The sequence below is a fragment of the Solanum lycopersicum genome, chromosome 5 (assembly GCF_036512215.1).
Source record: "Solanum lycopersicum chromosome 5, SLM_r2.1".
Taxonomy (NCBI): domain Eukaryota; kingdom Viridiplantae; phylum Streptophyta; class Magnoliopsida; order Solanales; family Solanaceae; genus Solanum; species Solanum lycopersicum.
In genome coordinates, this window is record NC_090804.1 from 20,581,350 (window position 1) to 20,604,712 (window position 23,363).

The 23,363-nt window shown below is 32.3% G+C and overlaps 1 long non-coding RNA gene across 1 annotated transcript; it reads right to left on the bottom strand.

Annotated features, from left to right (window-relative positions):
- Window positions 1-18,085: 18,085 nt before the first annotated feature.
- On the bottom strand, window positions 18,086-23,070 carry LOC104647371 (uncharacterized). The gene is made up of 3 exons (XR_011221208.1): window positions 22,786-23,070; window positions 19,422-19,488; window positions 18,086-18,343 (listed from the first exon to the last, which is right to left on the bottom strand). It is a non-coding gene; the product is annotated as an uncharacterized lncRNA (long non-coding RNA).
- Between the last annotated feature and the right edge of the window lie 293 nt (window positions 23,071-23,363).

Below are 23,363 nucleotides of genomic sequence, written 5' to 3' on the forward strand. Positions count from 1 at the left end.
TTTGAGTATTCTTTCTCTATCAACAGAAGGTTCGTTTTCAACCATAAAGATTAGTATCTTCCCCTCCTATGACATTTATATATTAGGACGATGATTTGGATCTTCTTGTACACATGGGTGTGCAATGCACTTTACTGCTTCACTTTTGTTGCATGATTTAAGTAATGAGTTCCAATATTAATCTTATCTCAACTTCTTTTGTTCACCTTTAATAATTGAAGAAGATATAATCAGATATTCACGAAAAGTTTTTATTAAAAATATTTGTCAAAAATAACAAGTTGTGTGGCTAAAGTTTTGCCATGTTTTTCTTAATACTTGCGTTCACTTTTATGGTCAAACAGGGGTCCAAAATTATAAAGATTTGTATGCGCAACATAAAACTTTCCATTTAAATGAGTTACTTTCAACCACCAAATACCTTGGTCTCATCCTTTTTAAGCAACCAATAGTCCAGAAAATTTGTAGTTTTCTATTTTCATGGTATACAATATCTCTCTATATTTCCAATGCATCCTATCACAATTTTTGGCATGGTAGGGATCTCCATTTACTACTTGTTAGGGGATGGTATCAAACCCGAATTCAAAGCATCATGTCTCGTTTCATTTCGGAGCATTTTGGTACGTTTTGGTAGATGGTGGTATACCCTACTCTAAAATCACATAGGTCTTTGTTTTGCTAGAATTATGAATATCTACAACTAGCAGTACTGAAAATGAACTCTTCAAATTTAACGGTGATAGTTCAACCAGTTGGTCTGATCGGCCTGCTCTCAGCTTCTTCAATTGTATGTGTGCCAACTCGTACTGAATATCTTGTTGTAGAATCTATTAAAATTATAACTTGCTTGGGATTGAGATGAAGTAGTAGTTATTGTTGTATAAAATCTATTGAAATGAGGGACTTGGCTGAATATGATTTTAAGTATCTTGTTCAATTCTTGAGTTCAAGCCTATTAAATTTCCTTACTTACAAAAAATGAACATTGTGTTATTGCATTTAGATTTAACAAATAAGAATTTTTTAAATAATGATAAAAATGACTCTTCCTAGGGTTTTTTACTTTACTTTAACGGTTACTTTTATTATTATGGATGGGCAAGACACCTTAAGGCTAAAGGTAGTGATAAATTCATCTTAAAGAGTTTATCTTTGGTAGGATTTGTCTAGCTATATACAAAAATTTCTTCTTTCTTGTTCTTTATGTTAATTTCCTTTAGACTTGATTGAATAATGGATTAAGAGATTACAAATCCCCAATATCTTGGTCCTTAGAATCACTTTGAGGGACAAGAACCATATCTAGGAGAACATTTCAGTTCTTAATAATCTTCATGAAAAGTCTATCATGATTTCTGAACGAACTGAGGACAAATATGTATAAAATCAAGTTCAGGTCATGAAGTGCTTCAAAAAGATGCAGAATGCTAATTTGTACGAGTTGCTTATGTACTATATGAATTTGAAGATATCTCTATGGATTCTGGGCATTAAGAGGTTGTTACATTTTTGCTTTCTTACTTCTGTGAAGCTACTATCTCACATTCATATCTATTGGGAGCCTTATTTGTCTTCCCAAGATTATTGCATATCCTCACTCCTATGGAGTAAAAAGCGCATGTTCTGGCTCTCCTTTTTATCCCTTGTATTCTTAAAAGCAATATATTTGTTACTTCTAAAATATTCCCTCATTTCCTGCTTGCACCATCTGTGGTGTCGTTGTTTTAAGAGTGTTCCGCTTGCATACATTTTCTTGCAAGATTGTTTGCTCTTAGGATATCATTGAATCAATAGTTGGGTATAAATATGTTTCATATTTTGAAATAGGGGATGTAGAAGTTTTTTATGACTAAAAATGTGATGTTTTTTTTAAAAGACAACTTGATATGACAGAAGTTATGTTTAATCCGTTTTGTAGTCGACTTTATGATACGAAAAGTCTGCTGCTATTGCATGCTTTTCATTTAGTTATTTTTTATGTTTATATTATTTTTTATTACATGATAGATCATAGAAGAAAGCTTGAAGATTCATAAGTTACATATCATTAAATATTACAAAATGTTTTTAGTCTATTAGAAAAGATTAATCTAGAGTTAAGGAGCTATTAAAGTCCAAAAAAGTTTCAAAGAAATTGACGAGTAAAAAATTTTCTCCGGCTACAGAAAATTTTTAGAACTCTGGACTTAAGAATGTAGCTTGGGTAAGAAGTGCCTTTAAAGCATCAACTGTTTCTACATAGAATTGTTAGAAAACACCATAAAATGAAAGCATGGATCATATTCCACACTTAACTGCTAAGTTTTTCAACCTTCTATGAGGTCCGACTAAGCAGTGAACCTTTAATGCTACTTGGTATAAACCATTTTGGAACAAAAACTCAGATGAACATGTTTCGTATGCATGTGGCTGCTTCATATATTACCTTTATGTCACATTTGTTATTCCCCTCTCTCTTTAGTTTAATGATTATAGAAACCATCTTGTGAGATAGCTGCATTACAACTCTGTGAATTGAGGTATATATTTTTTCCGATGACTCATGCTTTCAACTATTTTTCTACAACTATTTGTTAAATGACGTGCAGAAACAATCAATGAAATTGGATGTTTTATTAAACAGTTATGGGGAACAAGCGGTATCATGAAATGCACTTTCCATGTCTCATTCACTAAACTTATTCTTTCTTTCAACCTAGCTTTTTCTTACATTGCCAATATAATTAAGTATCTATCCTTATAATAGATACAATATATTTTGTAAGGTAGAATATGCGAAGTTGAAAGAAAACATTAAGCCAATTGTCACAACACTTTACCATAAGTTGACTCTTGGCAGTGAAATTTAAACTTGATATTTGTTGATTCCAGCTCTTTCTTTTTTTACCAATCTACTCCTTTTATACAGAGGATGATGCACTGAAGTTGCTATTGCTCTTTTTACGTGCTCTTATGCCAGGCTCTTAAAGAGATCAATATAATGTTTTTCAATGATACATCATTTATAGTTTTTTCCTACAAACCTTTTCATTAAAAACTTTTATGCATTGGAATTATAGGTTCAATGTTGGGGACGATCCTGAGGCAACATATGCTAAAGCCCATTCAACCAAGCACATGCAGGCATGGGTATATATCGTCACTGTCTTTACTTTAATGTGTTGAAAGGAAAATAGCGCACACGTTGTTTCAAAGGTATATTATGTATAAAAAATGTTACTTAGTTACATGATTAGCTTAAGAAGATTAATAAATATCTAACACAACAAAACAAATTTACATGAAACTTAAGCATCTTTAAAAATGGAGCAACTTTACAGTAACCTTATGCTTGTCTTTCTTCTTTAGAAACTGTTAAATCTTTTGGCTTCTTCACCCTATTAGACCAAAGAAATAATGCAGGATGAAAATGAGTTTATATGTAGTTTATTTGAATTTCTATTATCAAGATTAGAGCTTTTACTGCACATGAAATGATAAATCTGAACTCTTAGAACATGACCTGCACTTGAAACTTTCTAAATGACACACTTGTGCAGGGTGTGATCTATGGTATCAAAAATAGTTATGATTGCCACAATTTTCATATTCTTGTTATTATTAAGGTAAGAAGAGAAAAACTTTTCTTTGGTCAGTGTCATCAAATTATATCAAGTTCTATTCCCGAATAAATTTAGTTGGACGGTTCACATATGTGTTTGCTTTCTTATTGGTTAATTTTGATTTTACAGATCAAATATATTACTAAACTAACATGGATTTTTTATTTTAACAGATCATGTATTTGGAGTCTTAAGAACCTATCAATGAAGAAAGTGCAGATCAAGTATCAACAACAACTAAAAATATTAAAGAACAAGATAAAGACAGTAGAGACCTTGCTATTTTGTATATTGTTAAGAGTTGTTTGAAGATGTTCCCATTGGTACATAAGTATATATTTTTTACATGTTGAATAAATAACATCATATTGAATGATATACTTTTTTAATATGATGATTTAGTTTTTTTGTGATTACTATGGAAATTTATTTGAATTTTGATATTTCTTTAAGGATTTTATTTTACTTTTATATATTTTTACAATAATAATCATATAGTAATTGAATTTTGGTTTGGAAGTTTACAAATAATTATTCAATGTAATATTTTTTCACTAAAAGAACTAATAACAAAAAATATTACTATTGGAATATAATGTTTTTAGCGACCGGAATGATAATTAACGAAAGGAACTGTTTGTTGGCAAAATGATTTATAACGACTTGATTTTTTGTTGTCGCTAAAGGTTATTTACGCCGGATTTCAAATAAGGTCGTTAACCTTTAACGACGGAGCTTTTAGTGACCGATGACGACCATATTTTTCCCGGTCATGAAATATTAATAGCGACCGAAATATGACCTTTAGCGACCACATTTCCCTTAGCTAAAACTGATTTTTCTTGTAGTGAGGTAGACCATTGTATCATTACTATAGCTCTTATTAGATGGTTGTCGGTTAGATAAATTTCCACAGCAGTTATTGTATTTTACATACAAAGTTTATTTGTATTTTTACATACATATAAGAGTTAATTGTATCTTTGCATACATACAGAGTTTACAACATTTTAAAGAAACCTTTCTTTATATTGCACTTGCTTTTAAATTGTTTTATATTGAAATGAGTCAGTTATGTTGAGTTGAGTTGATCCAGGTAAGTTCTTCAGTTCTTTTAGATTCTTTCTAGCCTATGTTGATAGTATTCCAACTTGCGTACTCGTACATTCAGTGTACTGATGACAGTTGGCATGCATCGTATTATAATGCAGGCGTAGGTATCGAGGATCGGCATCTAGCTCACTGTTGATCTAGTTGAGCACTCTGGAGTCAGTTGGTGAGCCTCATTACATTCCAAAGGACTCCTTTTATTGCTTTTAGTATTGTCCATTATTAGGATGTTGTGGGGTCTGTCCCAACATCCATGTCAGTTTTAGAGGCTTCATACATAAACAGTTATATGTTAGTCTTTTAGGATTTTCATTTCTTTCTGTTTGCTAAGACTTCGGTTGCACTTTTGTCCAGTTGAATGTTTTAAATTTTACAACAATTTCAGTTAATATGCTTTATCATTTCAGTTGAGTTTTGATCATTAAAGTTATGCACATTATCTTTTGCTGAGTCAAGTAAGGCAGCACAACGGTCCGCTCGAGGCCAGAAATGGTCATCATATCTGTAGAGTCATATTTATCGTTATGAGATCGCCACATCTATAATTAAGAGGCTGCAACATTTAGGAAATTCCTCAATTCTTCCATACTCACTTCGTATATTAGAGTTTATCTGTAAAAAAAAAATTTAACTCATGCTTACAGCATAAACGATTGTGAGTATGGCTTTGTTACCCTCGAATCTAAGAGAAGCTAAAAGATGGTTGTTGAAATGAGGAGTAGAATGAGCTTGTTTGTTGCTAGGTTGACTTGTCTGTCAAGTAAGGAAAGTAAGGTTGCTATGTTAACAGGTGACATGGATACAACAAGGTTGATGATACATGTGCAATAAGTTGAGGAGGACCAGCTGAGGGATAGAGAAGAGTTCAAGAACAAAATGGTTAAGATAGGGAATGAGTCCGGGTAGAGGAATAGTAATGCTAACCGGTCATCTTTCCAACAGAAACAGAAGGGTCCTACTACATCGTATGCTAGTGCACTACACCTAAGAACAATGATGAGTACTATGGTCAGAGTTCCAGAGTTAAAACTACCTATTCATAGGGTAATGTGGTGCAAGGATGTAGCAAGCCTCCTGTCTATGACAAGTTTGGTAGAAACCACTCTGATATTTGTCGTTAGGGCTCCGCTGGTTGTATCAATTATAGTTAGACTAGGCATTTTATGAGAGAGTGTACAATGATAAGCAGGGAAATGTTGCTGGGGGAAATAGAGCCTAGTCTTCTTCAGTTGCTCCAGCAGAAAGGGCTACACCTGTAGGAACTACTTTTGGTACTTACGGAGGAACAAACCTCTTGTATTATATCAACAATTGCCAAAAGAAAGAGTATTTTCTAGATTTTTTCACTCATATGAAGAGTATTTTCCAGATGTTGTCACTCGTATGATTTAAGTTTTTGACTTTATTTTTTATGGTTTACTAGACCTAGAAGCGAGTTTATCTTTTGTAACTCCATATGTTGCTATGAAATTTGCTATTATTCCTAAGCAACTTAGTTAATCATTTAGTGTTTCTAAGAGAGACTTTATCGTGATTGTCCCATTTCCATCAATCACAAGAGTACCATGACTAATTTAATTTAGTTAGACATGGTAGACTTTGATGTCATTCTTGGTATGGACTAGTTTCATGTCTGTTATGCCTCAGTTGATTATAGAACTCAAGTTGTCAAGTTTCAGTTTCTAAATGAGTCAATCTTAGAGTGGAAAAGCAGTTCGGAAGTGCCTAAGGATCGTTTCTTTTTGTAACTTAAGGCAAGGAAATTAGTTCTTAAGGGGTTTGTCTATCACTTAGTCCTAGTTAATGACTCAAGTGTTGATGTACCTCCTATTCAGCCAGTTCCAGTAGTAAAAGAGTTTCCAGAAGTCTTTCCAAATGATGAGTCCCTCATGAGATAAAGATAGACTTCGGTATAGATTTTTTTTGAGATACTCATCCTATCTCTTCTGCCATAGAGAATGTCACCAACAGAGTTGAAAGAATTTAAAGAACATTTGAGAGATCTATTGGATAAGGGTTTCATTCGACCAAGTGTCTCATCTTGGGGCGCTCCGGTCTTATTTGTGATAAAGAAGGACGGTTCTCTTAAGATGTGTATAGATTACCGTCAGTTGAACACTGATACCATCAAGAATAAGTATCCTCTTCCTAGAACTGATGATTTTTTGGATCTTCTTCAGAGTGCTTCTTGTTTTTCAAAGACTGACCTCAGATTAGGCTACCACAAATTTAGAGTAAGGGAATGTGATATTCCAAAGATAGCTTTCAGGACCAAATATGGGCATTATGAGTTTTTGACATGTCCTTTGGGTCTACTTGAATGTTTTACCCATGAAGGGTGTTATGAGGTTTAGTAAGAAGGGGAAACTTAGTCCCCATCATAGTGGACCTTATAAAATATCCAAGAGAATTGGCAAGGTAGCTTATGAGTTGGAGCTACCACAAGAGTTAGTAGTAGTTCATCCGGTATTTCATGTCTATATGTTGAATTGAATGTTTTACCCATGAAGGGTGTTATGAGGTTTAGTAAGAAGGGGAAACTTAGTCCCCATCATAGTGGACCTTATAAAATATCCAAGAGAATTGGCAAGGTAGCTTATGAGTTGGAGCTACCACAAGAGTTAGTAGTAGTTCATCCGGTATTTCATGTCTATATGTTGAAGAAGTGCATGGGTGATCCTTCATTGATCATTCCAACTAAAAATGTTGGGATCAAGGATAGTCTATCTTATTTGGAGATTCTTCTTCAGATTCTAGATCGCCAAGTTCGAAAATTGAGAACAAAGAAGTAGATTCAGTCAAGGTCCTTTGGAGAAACCAATTTGTTGAAGAAGCTACTTGGGAAACTAAAGAGGACATAAAGAAAAGATACTCACATCTCTTTGAATCCAAAAAAAGTGCATACCAAGGTACTAATTTTATTCTTAGTACTATCTATTTTTGAGTAAGCATTTTGTTTGGTTGCATTTGCTTGTGGATGTATGAACTTGATGTTTCTACCCTAAGTCTAGTAAGAGTAACCTCATTTGAGGATGAATGCTCCCAAGGGGGAGATATTTAACATCTCACAACTAGAAAGAACTAGACAAGAGTTAAAAATCTGAAAATACTTATTTTTTAAAAGAATAAAAAACCTGGAAAATTTTGTCTAAGTTAAAAATGAGTTTTTGATCAAGTTCAAACAACCATAACTCCTAGCTCAGGATGAGTTAGGGTTAGTTCCATATATAGTTGGAAATACCTTAGAATAACATTTCCAACACCGCATAGTTTACACAATTTTGAGTTTGGATGAGTGAGTCATGTCCTTTGGAAGTTGGAATGTTGGACTAAAAAATGTCCAATCCAGAAATTAAAATGGTAATTTAGTATTTTCCTTACCCAATTATTTAAATCCATTTTTAGTAAATTATGGGGTCAAAACATGAGTTAGTTCAGTTTACGAGTTGAGAAAAAAAAGTTAGGATTTTTGGGGGAAGAACACAAGAAAAAGGAGAAGGGAAAAACAAGAATTTTCAAGAACGATAGGTTTGAGTTGTAGATTTAATCAAGATTTCAATTCTACCAGGTATGTGAGTCTCTCATAGCGTTAGTTTATTTCACCCATGTGCTAGCTCAGCGTAATTCGTCCTTAAAGAGTTTGAAAACAGATGTTCTTGACAGAATTCTTGAAATTCAGTGTTGTTCTTGAATTGGGTTGAATTGAGAAGTTTATGAGATCCTTACATAAAGTTTAGGGTTTCTTTAAGTTAGTTTCTTGAGTATACATGTTGGGCATCGGGATTTAAAATGAATTTGAGGAAGATAATTGAAGTTAGGTGAATTGGGGATGAAAAAAATGAAGAAGGAGAAAGTCGGACATGTTGCGTCAAACAAGTTTGTTCCCCCTATGAACAAAAATCAACTCCATGTTGTAAAGAGGACGCGGACTCTCCTGTCTCAAAATCTGATTTCATAAATAATTATTTAGGAGCATCTCCGCGTCGCATACTTGTTCCAAGCCGGTGATTTCGTCACTTTTCTTAAGTTTACCTATTCGGAATCATTCATAAACATCATGATGTCTTTTCATAAACATATCATAATCGTTGAATCCATAATTAAACTCTAGTTCTTGAACTCACCTCTGTTCCTTGGTCCATGTGCACTAGCAAATGATGGAGCAGGTCCATGTTTCCTGTGTTGAAAAGAAGAATGGTTCGCATTGATCTTGTGTTGTTCAGACTTATTTTCTATTGTCTTAGCTTTCTTGATTCGAAACCTTTTCTCTATCACTCAACTTATATTCCTCAACCTATTGCACATGGATCATCAGCCTTGCTATGTCCATTTCCCCTATCAATATTTCATCCTTACACTCTTTTCTCGACAGATCAGACAATCCAGTAACAAAAAACTAATCCTACTCATATCCACAACCATACCTGGAGCACAACAGGACAGTTGGATGAAATTAAGGCTATACTCATGCACATTCATAAATTCCTACTTAAGAGTGAGGAAAAATTCTCTGACCTTGGCCTATCATAGCTCATGGGTAAAGAAGCACCCCAAGAAATCCTTCTCGAACACCGCCAAACTCATAATTGGGGAATCCTCAGATCTATTCTTCTTCCATTGGTCAAACCATACTCTAGCAACACTCTTCATTTGGTATGAACTAGTTCTACTCGCTTAACATCAACAACATGCATAACCTCAAAAACCTTTTGAAAATTTTCCATAAAGTTATTTAAATCCTCAATGACACTTGAACTAGTGAAGTCTGGAAGATTCATCATTGGAAACTCCCAGATTCTAGACGCATCAGCCACATTACGTCGATTTCCTCTTTGTTGCCCAGCTTGGTTGTCCACCACTTGACTCAACATCCGGATATCATCCCGTAACGCATCATTAGTGACTTATCCTTGGGGTTGCACTTCTGGTGCATTGGGTACCCCTTGATCCTGAGGTTTAACATTCTTCCTAGCGAGATGACCTCGAACAACTCTTTATGGAGGCATAATCTGAAAGATATGTGCAAACACTAGTTAGAAAGAAATTTTATGGAGTTCAACTTTATCGCATGAAATGAGTATAAAAAAGTGAGACAGTTCTGAAATGTCGCATCCTTCTAAGTATAAATATAGCGCGCTTCACACTGATAAGCCTCGACTGCATAGACACCCTAGGACTCTTAAGCTCTGTGCTCTTATATCAATTTTGTCATGCCCCGTGCCTACACCTTTGGCGCAATTGCACTGGAGAACCATTGTTGGCCTCAAGCAAACCCTTGTCCTGGCTCAATACTCATTAGCATACTTAGACAATATAAGATGAAATCAATTGTAAACTTTATTCAACTGTCTCAAAAGATAAACTCATAGTATATAAGAATATTCAACTAGCCAGAAATAGACAACTCAAGTCTTTAAAACATTAATAATTGAAAATGAAAAGACTCATAAACTATTGTTTATCTATCTATGAAGCCTTTAATACTATGAGTGATGTCAGGACAAGACCCTCAATCATCTTAACTAACTAACTAGCAGAAAATAAATGAGAGGTCCTCCAGAAGCAAAGAGGCTCACCAACAACTCTGAAACTTGACCTGATCAACGAAGCGCTAGTTAATGATCCTGCATCATGAAAGACACAAGCCAAATGGTGTCAGTATGAAATCTTACATACCTCGTTAGGATCAAATACTTGGTGAAATCCCTCAAAGATTTCAAGAAAATTTTCCTCTGTTTCTCCTCTTGAACTTCTCTCTAAAACCCTAAGGGGTAAGGAAAAAACCAAAACACCCTCCTTAATTCAGATGATTTTTCTTAATCGGACATGCTGAACTCAAATGGGTATATTTCCCTCATCTGAACTCAAAATTTAGCAAAGTCGGTGGAGTTGGAAAGAGGACTCAACGACTTTCATTTGATACCTTATGGCCACCTAACTAATCTTGTTCGGAAAGTTATGATCGTTTGAAGTTGTCAAAACTTATAATTTAAGGTTAACTTGAAAAATTCTTAATTTAGCTCTTTCCAAATTAGTTCTTTCTAAAATTAGCTCTCCATAAGACCGAGATGTTACACATTCAATGTTGTAAAGTCATTAGCCCGTTACTCTTAAAACCATAAGTCCCTAAACCCTAATATCTAAGTTCTTTAATACAACTATTTGTCTCATCTCCTTCCTGCTACGACAGTGGACAATTTCACGCATGTAACAATTTTCTCTTCTAATATTCATCTATCTATGACTAGTTATTTAGTGAATATGGATTAACACTTTTAACAAATATGAATTTTTTGCAATGTTTTTAGCTTTTCTTAATTTATATCAGTATATATGTTCGTTGTACCTTGTAACTTATAAAGTATCTTTAAGATAGTTAATTTATTTTTTCTAGTAATATAGATACTCTTAAAGAGTTGTGCTTAGATTTTAGATAGTTCTAAGTTCTTTGCATTTTTTTTTGTATTGAATTAAAAATAGACTAATTAATGGAGGATGAAAATAATAAACGTGATGGCGGACATGGTGACACTATTCTTGAAGAACCTAATCAGAAAAAAAATTAAGTTGACATCAGTTGTTTGGCACTACTTTGAGAGAACAGGTAGAGCTACAAATGGAATTGAAAGGGCAGTGTGTAAAGAATGTAAAAAACTGTTTACGTGTGGTTCAACTACTGGTCATCAAGGTAAAAAGTATGAGACATCACATTTACAACATCATATAGGTAAGTATACAATGCCTAAAATTTGCGATTTAAGTCAAATGTTCATTAATCAAGAAGGAAAACTGCAGTCTAGAAAAATTGATCAATGGATACAACGTGGTATACTTGTTGAAGCTATCTTAAAGCATAATTTTTCGTATTCTTTTGTTGAATATGATGGAATTAAAACATGGGTAAATTATATAAGTGCAGATGTTATGTTGCCTTCTAGGAACACTTGTGTCGCAGATGTGAAGTCTATATTAGAGAGAAAGAGAAATTAAAGCAAACCTTAGCTAAAATTCCTAGTAGAATATGTTTGACTTCCGATTGTTCGACTTCATCTATTTCTGAGGGATATATTTGTTTGACTAATTGCTTTTTGATAAAAATTGGAGGCTAGTATGTAAAATTCTAAATTTATGTCGTATGTATCCACCTCACACTGGAGTTGAATTAGTTACTACTGTATATAATTGTTTGAAAGAATGAGGTATGGATAAGAAGGTATTTTCAATCACTTTGGATAATGTCACTGCCAAAAATAGCTTTGAAAGGGCATCTTCGATTGCAAAAGAGTTTGTTATGTGATGGCGAGTTCTTTCATGTGAGATGTTCCGCTTATATTTTGACCTTAATTGCTCAAGAAGGTTTAAAAGTAGCTAGTAATTCTTTATTTGCAATTAGAGAAAGTGTTAAGCATGTTAAAGGATCGGATGGGTGAAAGCAAAAGTTTGAGCAGTGTGTTAAGAAAGTTGGGATTGAAACCAATCTTAGTTTACGTTTGGATGTGTCAACTAGACGGAATTCAACATATTTAATGCTTGATAGTACGCTTCATGATGAATAGGCTTTCGCTGGTCTACATCTAATTGATAGAAATTATGCTTATTGTCCTACATTCAGTCAATGGAGAAGACAGAGAAAATATGTCAATTCTTGAAGCCTTTTTATGAGACAACTAACTTAATTTCTGGTTCAAGTTTCCAACTTCCAACTTATATTATATGCAAATATGGAGAATTTAACGCATTGTCAAAGAGAATTTGGATCATGAGGATGATATTATTAAGGAAATGGCTACAAAAATGCATGAAGAAAGTAAGAAATGTTGGAATTTATATAGTGTGTACTTGTGTTTGGAGCAATTTCTTGATCCTCGCATGAAATTGCAAGTTTTAAATTTTTGTGACACACTAATTTGGATCCAATTTCTTCCCAAGACAAGACACAAGACGTGAAGAATAAGTTATACAAACTCTATGATCATTATGTAATTAAGCAAAATGGTGCAAGTGATTCTTCTAATGCTTTGAATACATTAAGTGAAGCAAGAAGTAAATCCAAATTAAAGAAAAGGGAATACGAATATTCGACGTAGGTAATTTTATTTTGATGTAAATCGAATACTTCTATTTATATCTCTATTTCTTCTTATTTTTTGTACTTTCAGTGTTATTATAAATTGTAGCAGTACTCGTACTGTTGTAGCATAAATAAAGTATTGGTACTTTTGTAGTAGTACTCTATGTAGTAGTAGTAATGGCAGTATTTTTTTTATTGTTATTATTTATTAAATGCTATATGAATTTTCATAATTTAGTCTACCTTCTAGTTATAAGTTCAAAGCATTTGAAAATGAATTTGTTCCTAATGATGGAAAATCAGAATTTGATCTTTATTTAGAGGAACCAAATCTTGATCTTGAGAAGTTTAGAGAAATGGATGTTATCATGTATTGGAAGGACTATTATAAAAAAAAAACATGACCTATCTGTGATGGCGCGTGATGTACTTAGTATTTCGATTATTACCGTTGCAGCGGAATCAACATTCAACATTGGTGATCGTGTTCTCACAAAATATAGAAGTTCTATTCATCATGAAAATGTCCAAACATTGATTGTTATCCGAAATTGGTTGCACGGATTTATCCAAGCTCAAAGCGATTATATTTTTATATTTGAATTTGATACTATTAGCTTTTAAGGTTTTCTTATTTGTTACTATTTAACCAAATTATATTGCACATGAATTCAGATGAAGATGGAGATGGAGATGGAAATGGAGATGAAAATGTTAATGAAACTTTATCACACGAGGATTTAAATATATATAGTCCTAACCCATCAATAGCCCCTTAAACTTGGCACAAACTTTTTTTACTTACACCTCAAGTAGGAAATTGTTGTGTCATTTTGACACTTTTTGCTTACATGGATTAGTGAGTGTAATACACTCGTTGATCGCGCGTGAAAAACCAATTTAGTTGACTTATTAACTTTTTTTTTCTTCTTCTTTTCCACCTTCAACCACCATTTCTTAAACTCAAACATCCAACTATGGTGAATTAAAATAGTTACCATAAGCAATTGAAAAATGATAAAAATTGTTTTAGAAATATACCCATTTTAAGATTTACTTAGTAATTTTAATTCATGAGATTCTTTTCCAAAGAATTAAATATTTACATAGAAGTAATTTTTTTTTTTGTGAAAACGCTCATATGTTTTGTAGCGTAGGCTTAATAGTGAACGCAGACCCGGGGGGAGGGGGGGGAGGGAGGGGGGACAACGTGTGTATAAAATGGGTGGGGTGTTTGGAGAAGAAGGCTGTGGGGGTGGGAGTATATTGGCTTAGTTTTTTTTAAAAGTTATTTGGGCATAAATTCACATGTCATTAATTCATTGATTATTTTTTTATTTTTACTCAAAATTTAGTATTTAAAATTGTTTTGACACAAATGACAAATGTCATTATTTAATTTGTCACTTTGCATGTCATTCACGAGTATAATACATAAATCTCATATATTTTTGTTGGTTTGAAAAAAAGTGTCAAAATGACACAGCGATACCGTACACGAGGTGTCTAAAATAAACATTGTTCAGTTAAGATGTCTAACTAAAACTTCATGCCAAATTTAAGGGGTCACCGATGGGTTAGGCCTTTAAATAGTCTTGACGAAATATGATACATTGGTGTTGGATACGTAATAAGTGTTTGTGGAGTTTCTAAGAAGCTTACCTCATGAATTTCTTTATTATTTAGTTTTGGATATAAGACATGGATAGTAAACACTATTTAAATTATATGTGATTGAATATTTATGGCTTGAACATAATTAGTTTCTTTATTTTATTTAATAAAATACTTTAAGCAATTATGTATTGCTAACTGAAATTTTAGTACGAAGTGTTCTTTAGTTTGCTAATTTGTTTTTCATATATTATTTACTTAAGAGATTATTATCTTTTTCTTTAAATATTTATTGTTAGATTTTATTTGACTTATTGAAACAATGATACTTTTTGTGATATTAATTTGACATAAAATAAAAAAACAATAAAAAATAGGGTTGACCCGCCCCAGCCCTTGACCCTTCTGGGGTTAGGCCGGGTTGACCATTTTATAGCCCTTTGAAATGAAGGGTCAATCCTCCCCCGACCCCTCAAAGTCATTGGCCCGCGAAGCTTGGGTGGTGAAAGGCTAGGTTGGCCCATTTTGACAGTTCTACCTATGGTGAACAATTTTTCATTTCTTTAAGTTTCTACCTTATCTTTGCGGAATTGTAATTTTTTATTTTTTTTTGCCGCATACATATCTTATAGTTGTTGTCCAATGAAAGCATTTAGTATCTTATAGAAGTGTATCGTGATTAAAAATATTAAACTTTTTTAATTAAAAAGTTATTAAATGAATAAAATTTAAATCATTATTTTGAGAATATTTAATTTGATTTATTTAATGATCAATCACTATTTTCTTATCTATTTTTATATAGCTAGCAGGGAGTATATCTTATGACATTACATATTCTTAGATTAAACAAGAAATCCATACATAAAAAAATTCCATAGTCAATATAAATATAAAAGAAAAGTACAATTATATGGAACAATTCATATCCAATGAAGAATGAAGACGAACATTATGTTCTGCTATATTCATTCTAGTGTTCCAGTTGATTGAAATCTCTTGCCACCAACACTTTACCTTCTCCGTTCATTTTTACTTACATATCTATTTAAAAAATAATTATTATCATGACTATTTTATCATTTTATTAGTAAAAGTAAAAATTTATTTTCAAAATATTGGACTTAACATCAACTAATAATTCAATGGGCTATATTGGTGCTTGATGTTTTAGCGATATTAGGAAGAAATCCTTTGTTTTAGGGTAAAAGAATTTAAAAAATCGAAAAACAAAAATTAAATATGCTGCCCAACAAACATGTTGACCTCCTTCCTGGTTGAGTTGCTTAAACTGTCTCTTACTATATAAGAGAATTTTTTAGGGTCAATCAAATATATTTTAAGTTGTTTGAGATTTATCATATCCTACATGTTATTTTTGAGTAATGCATGTTACTCCAACATCTATTTCAATTTATGTTGCACTAACAGAATTTTGAAAGTCACTTAAATTTTGTATATATCTTTTAAATTTTTAAGATATTTATTGTTGTGATATGTACTATTTTCATGACATTTTAAATAATATATGTTATTCCCTTTAACCTAATTTATATAGCATTGATATAATTTTAAGAGTAATTATTATAATTTATAATAAATTTTTTTATATAACCGTCCAATAAAAATATAATTTCCTTTTTCAAGAAAATTCTTAGAGTACCATATGTTAGTGAAAGGAAAAAAAAGTAAAAAAAGAATGTGATGGCAAAAACTATTTGAGAAATGATGAGCAATTTTAGTCATAACATTCAACAAAAACACAAAAATAGAATTCCTGTTGAGCAATAATGTCAGTTCATGTTAATAAAAAATACCAAGTTATCATCCAAGTTGTTAGGCAGGCATGTTGACCTCCTAAATTGTTGAGTTACTTAAACTGTCTCTTATTATATAAGAGAATATGCAAAATTGAATTGACCTAAATAAAACTCTTTTTACAAATATATCTCAATTTAAATGGATGATTATATTCCGTTAACCGCTTTCAATTTAAAATCTATAATATATAAATATTATAATGATACTTTGTTGTCTTAATAATGTGATTAACTACGATAATCACTTTCAAATAAAAAAATCAAGAAAGTTGTTTCTCTTGCAAAAGTGACTTTCAAATAAAGTAGTTGTTAGATTTATCCTGAGTTTTCATAATTTAAATAAGGGTGTGCATCGATCAGTTCAGTTTGGTTTTACGTATTATTGGGTCAGTTTATCATCTTTTAATTTTTAAATACGTCAAATTAATAATCAAACCAGTAAGATATTGTTTATCGATTTTCGATCTATCAAATTTTGGTCCTTAACAGTTCGATTTTCAGTTTTCAGTTTAACCAAAAAGAAAATGTTCATTTAAAACTTATAGGACTTTTCAACAATTTGGCACGACAAGACAATGTTTGTAACTTTACAGAATTCTATAAAATAGAAATAATAGTAAAGAATTATACTAGTGTAACAAAAATAAAAGACCTATGACAATAATGTGTATTGAAGGCTAATTGACAAAAGTAGTAATCAATAAGGTGTTCATATTAATATTCAATATTGATATAGGGGCAAAGTAGTAAAATTACTACTATATTAATGGGTTATCGATTCACTCACTAACTTAATATTAGAAAATCAATATCAACCCAATAACTTGATATTTTTTTAATAAAACCAATAAGAATCCATTAACAAAATAACCCAATAACAATGATTGAAAACTCCAATATACAATTACCGAAACAAATCCAAAAAATAAGATAAACGTAAATAGTGCTTTTTTGTGTGTGTAAATAGGATATTTATACATAAATGATTAGTCTGGTGATAGAGCTAGCTGCCAACTTAGTTTTGATACATTGTTTCTGAGTTCTGACCAGTAGCTGGTCATTTATGTTCAAATTATATATAGAAATCTACTTAACATGGACAACCGTCTTGCTAGTTTTAGGCATCTTAGTTTCTTCAACAATGAAATTGTATTAAGTATCTTATCTTTTTACTTTTAATTAGTTTTTATCTTTTTAATTTTAATTAGCTTAAAATAATTATGTCTATTTTTTTAAAAAAAAATTAACTTTAATTTTAAAGTGATAATTTATTTTTTGTTTTATTTGATTTTCTTCACTTATTTTGAAATCCACTCAAAACTAACTTATTTTAAATATAGGATATTTAGAATTAAATTTGAAGTTAAATCAAAAGAAAAGACAAAGAAAACAAAAAAAAAAAATTGAAATCAAATGAAAATAAAAGAGAGAAAATAGTGAATGAAGGTAAAACAACATTTAAAAAGTTTAAATACAAGACAATATTTAAAAAAAAAAAGAAATTACGTGTATTAAATTAAAAAAAATAACATTTACACATGTGGTAGGTGTCTGTACAAACACAATTAACTTATCTTGTTTAAGGAATCATGTCAACAAAAGAAATGAACAAAAATATGGAAGAATGATTTTTTTTATTTGGGTGGAGGGGTAATAGGATCCTAATTATGTTAAGATGTGTCGCTGGAATTTTGGTCATAATTCAGGGGTGCTTATGCTCTATCCTTGTCATAACCCCGACTTCCTGAGTCATGATGTCACCTACTATAACCCACTAGTAGGTAAGTCGACCCATACCTAGAATGACAAGCAATGAGCAAGGGTAGAATTAAATAGAAAATAACCCCAACAATAGAAAATACAGATACAGAAGCAAACCAAAAACTATATACAATGGAACACTTCCAGAACTTGGAAGTCAGAAGCACAAAGTTATCTAGTATGAACGAATACAAGTCTCAAAAATCGACCACAACAAGTCGTCTTAAAGGCAAAAGACTAACAAACACATATACAGAAGGAGACACAATGATCTAGGACGCCAAATGCTCACATTCGTTTCAGATATCCACAAGTTGCAAAAGATGGCACAAACGATCACCACTCGTAGCTGGTACTAGGTCCTGCATTACGAATGATGAAGGTGTAGCATAAGTGCCAAATCAAAGGTACTCAGTAGGCATCATAGGCTAACTAAGCAAGAAAGGTAAATCATTCAAAAACAATTAGACACAAATAGAGGTCAGAGCAGATATGAAAAAGAAGAAGAACACGAGCATACTGAAGTAGATCTAAGTACAACTCAATTAAACCTAACTGGAACTCAATAAGCCTAGAGAGGTACACAGAATGGCTAAGACTACAAGACTGAAGAGTAACTCAAATCTGAATCTAAGAACATCAGTCGGACTCCCATCCAAACAACCATGAAACTAAGAACCATTCAACTCCCAACCCAGCTAGCGATAGTGACAATCAAACCATGTGACCAGCCAGAAAGTCCACTCCTAGGAGTGTAAGCCACCTAGATAGTAAGAGTGACTTAGGTGCGTGTCGACACTATAGAAAATCTCAAATATCAAGGTCGCCCAGCTAGCCAGTCCACTCCCAAGGGAGTAAGACACCCAACTAGCAAAAATGACTCAGGGGCATGTCGATTCTGAAAAAGGATCTCAGGTAGGCTCCAAGCCACCATGGATCATCCACTCCCAAAGATATCACAAAAGGCTCCAGACCAAAGGTTTTTCGATCCCGAGAAAGCACACAACCTTCTGTAATGCATCGGAGTCACAGAAATAGGGAACGAAGACAAAGGGATAACAAGCTACATAAACACTTAAACTAAGGCGAATACTATCATACCCAAGTCTACTATTCTAGTCTACAAGGACCTGACCCATCCAAAAAAACGTTGGAGACATACAAGGCTCATAGGTCTAAGGCATCACTAGTCTATCAGTAGCTAAGGTGGGACATGCTTCACATAATAAGTAATAACACAAGTAAATCATATAGCATGCTACAACACACATACAACCCTAACTAACGATGTATTACCCTCGAAACAATGGCAGTGAATCCTAAAACATGGTCTTCAGGAAGGAAAGCAAGAATAAGTAGATACCCGCCCCGATATCACACTAATCATCATGAATTCACACATTCATGCACAATTAAATTAGAAAGAAAGTCGTATCCTACCAGTAGACCGGTCACACGTGCTCCAAATTACAAGGTCGGATATTTTTCCTTTCTGAACGCTGCGATGCTAAAAAGAATGGGATTAGAATGTTAGTGGATAATTTAGACACTAAAACAACATAAAAATGGTTATGACAAATTTAAGAGTCAAAAGTGAATTTTGGGACCACACCAAAATACATGGAAGACTCCTCAAGAGGCCATAAACTATGCCTTAAACTAGTGCTCAAAAATTGAACACAATTCGAGGCCTCAAACAGCCAACACAACAACAAGTAAAGAATTCCCAAAATAAGCTCGAACAAGGATGGGAAGCACCTTCAACAACAAAATTACCTCAAACAGAGGTTCCTCAACAAAACCCAGTCACTCCACTACGTAGCCACACTTCCAACAAACACATAAGACTTCAAATCACCAAATAAACTTTGGTTAGCCCTCACGAATGAAGAGGGGTTGTATGAATGCGCCTATGGACCAACTGCTACATGCGAATATGACAGCCTAGCACAAACACACAAACCAGGTTAACTACCACCCACAAACGTGGCTCCAAGGTGCAAACGCGCTTGCCAGGGTGCTATTCGTCAACAAACGCAACCTTAGGTGCGTGAACGCGGGGCAGGCCCTGCACTGCATCAGCTATCAGCTGATGTGCTGAGGCAACAAAACTCTGATGGGTTGCCCAAGATTCATGGAACCTCGAGTGCACAAATAAAATATGCTACCCTATCATCTTCAGCATTCTGGACTCAATAGAACCATCAAAACTTCCATTCAAGATCGTTTCGATGAAATTTGGTTTCCACACCCAAGTTCCATTTTAAGCCAAAATTCATACATGGGCTTAAAATTAGCCCAGAAGCCTCGGGATCTAAACGAAGAGTCGTTCTAGACCAAAATCAACAATTCTATGCTAACCACAATGACAGCAGTCTCATCTGAGCTCTTTATCCAGAATATTGACTGAAGTCAAACTTAGGCTCTAACTTGAAAGTTAAAACGTCGTATCGCACAAACTCACACTCAAAGTCTCAAGAATCATGTCAACTATGCTACTAGCCTAAAATGACCCAACCTGAGCAGATATAATGACGGAATTGGATTTAGAGGCCATAATCTTGAACTTATGTTAGAAAATGATTGTTCAAGGTTTAGAATTTCCAAAATGCTAAAACTCACACAAAAACTAAACGGACGACTAAATGACCGAATTATCAATCTCAGCAAGTCAGAAATGACTTGGGGTCGCTACAAGAAATCTCTAAACGATAAACATGATGCATAAACACAGAATTGACCTAGAAGTCATTACAATCCCTATTTATTAATTCAAAACAAGTAGCAAACTATTTGAAAAGTATTAATTTATATGCACTAATGGTAAAATAAAAGGATGGGAAAATTAGCATAGCATTTTGATAATTTGGAGACAATTAGGAACCAAAGAGAAGTGGATTTTGGCATTGTTGTTGCACAAGAGGATCAACAAACACAATAGCACTTGATAACTTAGTTGCATCAAAAGTTGAACCAACATATTTTCCACTATTAGTTGTGCTATGGGAAAAAAGTCATTACATCACTCGACGACAGTTTTTCAAAAATTTTCTTAATAATAAATCGAGAGTCACATAATAGAGGGGGGAAAATACAACGATCATGCAATTTAATTATTGAGATCGTGAAATTGCATGACCTTTGTAATTTTTCCCTCTATTTTATGAATCTCAATTTATCATAAAAAAATCTTTGAAAAAATATTGTCAATTTATGAAAAGACTTTTTCTAAAAGAGCAACAAATAATGAAAAATATGTTTGGTCAAATCTTGATGCAACTAAGTCATCAAGTGATATTGTGTCTCTTGATCCTCTTGTGCAACAACACTGCTAAAATCAACTTCTCTGTGGTTCCTTATTGGGTCCAAATTATCAAAATGTTATGATAATTTGTTTTCCTTTAATTTTATTTTACTATTAATGCATATAAATTATTACTTTTCAATAAATTTAATCTTTTATCTAAATTAATAAATAGGATAATGCTTAAGTATCGTTAGAATTATGATGGAAATCTCAACGATAGACCTTAACATTAGTAGGATTCTATTAACCCCCTATTTATTATTTTAAAATGAAACAAATACACCCTAAAAGTTGGTGTGTCATAGAGAATGTTTACATTCTCTTGAAGGCAAGTGATGAGTGAAAAAAACAGGCACATGTCCTTTTTTAACTGGTAAATTTATAACTAGTTCATACACAAAATTAATGATATTAAAACTTAATTATATATATTGAATTATTTTCATTTATTCTTTGTAAATTATTTATTTTAAATTCCTTTCTCACCTAAAACTTTTTGAGTTATTTTTACCTACATTAATTTCTTATCTTTTCACTTTAAATTATGTCAAAAGAATTATGTGTATTTTTTTTCAAAAAATAATTATAAAGTATTCTTTAGTTTTAACATTTTAATTTTTTGTGTTTAACTTGATTTTCTTCACTTATTTTAATATAATATCAGTTCAAAATTAACTTATTTTAAATATAAAGTATTTGGAATTAAATTTGAAATCAAATCAAAAGGAAACACAAAGAAAATAAAAGATTAAATCATATCAATAGAAAAATAAAAGAGAAAAAATATTGAAGGATGATAATATAAAAACATACTAAAGAAAAACTTGAATACAAAGAAAAGTTTTTAATTTTTTTTTATGTGTATTAACTTACTTTAAATAAAAGATAAAGAAAATAAGATAATCTAAAGAAAATTGAAAATATTATTTTAAAAAAAAAGTGAAGTTAATTTGTAAAAAATTTAAAAAACTATTTGCAAGTGTGGTAGACACATGTACACAGATATAATAAACTTATATCTTTGAAGATGACATGTCATCGTAGAAGGCGCTTGAAAGTATTAGAAACGGGAGCAACTGAATCCCAATTAATTTAAGGTGTGTCAATGAGATTTCAGTCATAATTTGAGAATACTTATGCACTATTTTTGTCAACTTCTTAAATAACTAAAGCAAATCTAGCTATTAATCATACATGCAAGAATTTAGAACGCACTCACATACACACGAGCATGCCCTTAGAATGGGGTCATTACAATTTCATTAACAATTTTTTTTAATCTATATTAGCACACAAAAACTTTTATCAAACTCAGAGGTGCAACATCATCTTTAATATTCAAGCATGAAGGTCACATAAAATTCAAGCAAAATTGGGTATAAAACACAAAATCAGCTCACATAGTACAAAAGAGAGTCAGATATAAATGGAGTAAGAAGCATAAGCAAATAGGAGAAAGACGATTATGTGTTCGTATTAAGAACTTCAAATTGCTACCTTTGTGAAGTGAAAGATTGGTGGACAATACATTACCTCCTAATCAACGATAGAGGAAGGTCAAATGACAAGGAAAGAACAAGAAAAGAAGGAAAAGAAAGGACAATCGATTACTTCTCAGTAGTGAATGCCTTTCTGTGAGGTGTAAAAGACGGAGAAAAAGAGATAAAAAAAGAAATAGATTCACAAAAAGAGGCAGCGAAGTGTGAGGCTCTAGAGACTGTCGTAAGAAAACATCTTGAAGCCAATATTGGAAAAGGAAAATGAGAGGCGGATGTTATTAGATTACTCTTCTTATTATCTATAGAGGGTTTGATGTGGATTGGACTCATTGTTTTTAGATTTTTTTATTTTAATTTTTGTTAATTTTTTGGGCCGATTGGCTAGACTAATATGTTGATTGATTAACATTAAATAAAATGGCCCAACATGCCACCTAAAATTTAGAAGAAAAAAAAAGAAGAGAAGAAGTTTCAAACACTCACAAATAAAAAGGAAAATAAGATAAATTAAATAACTATAATATGAATAAAAAATGACTTTATTAATCTAGGAAAATTTAGAAATATATTTCAAAT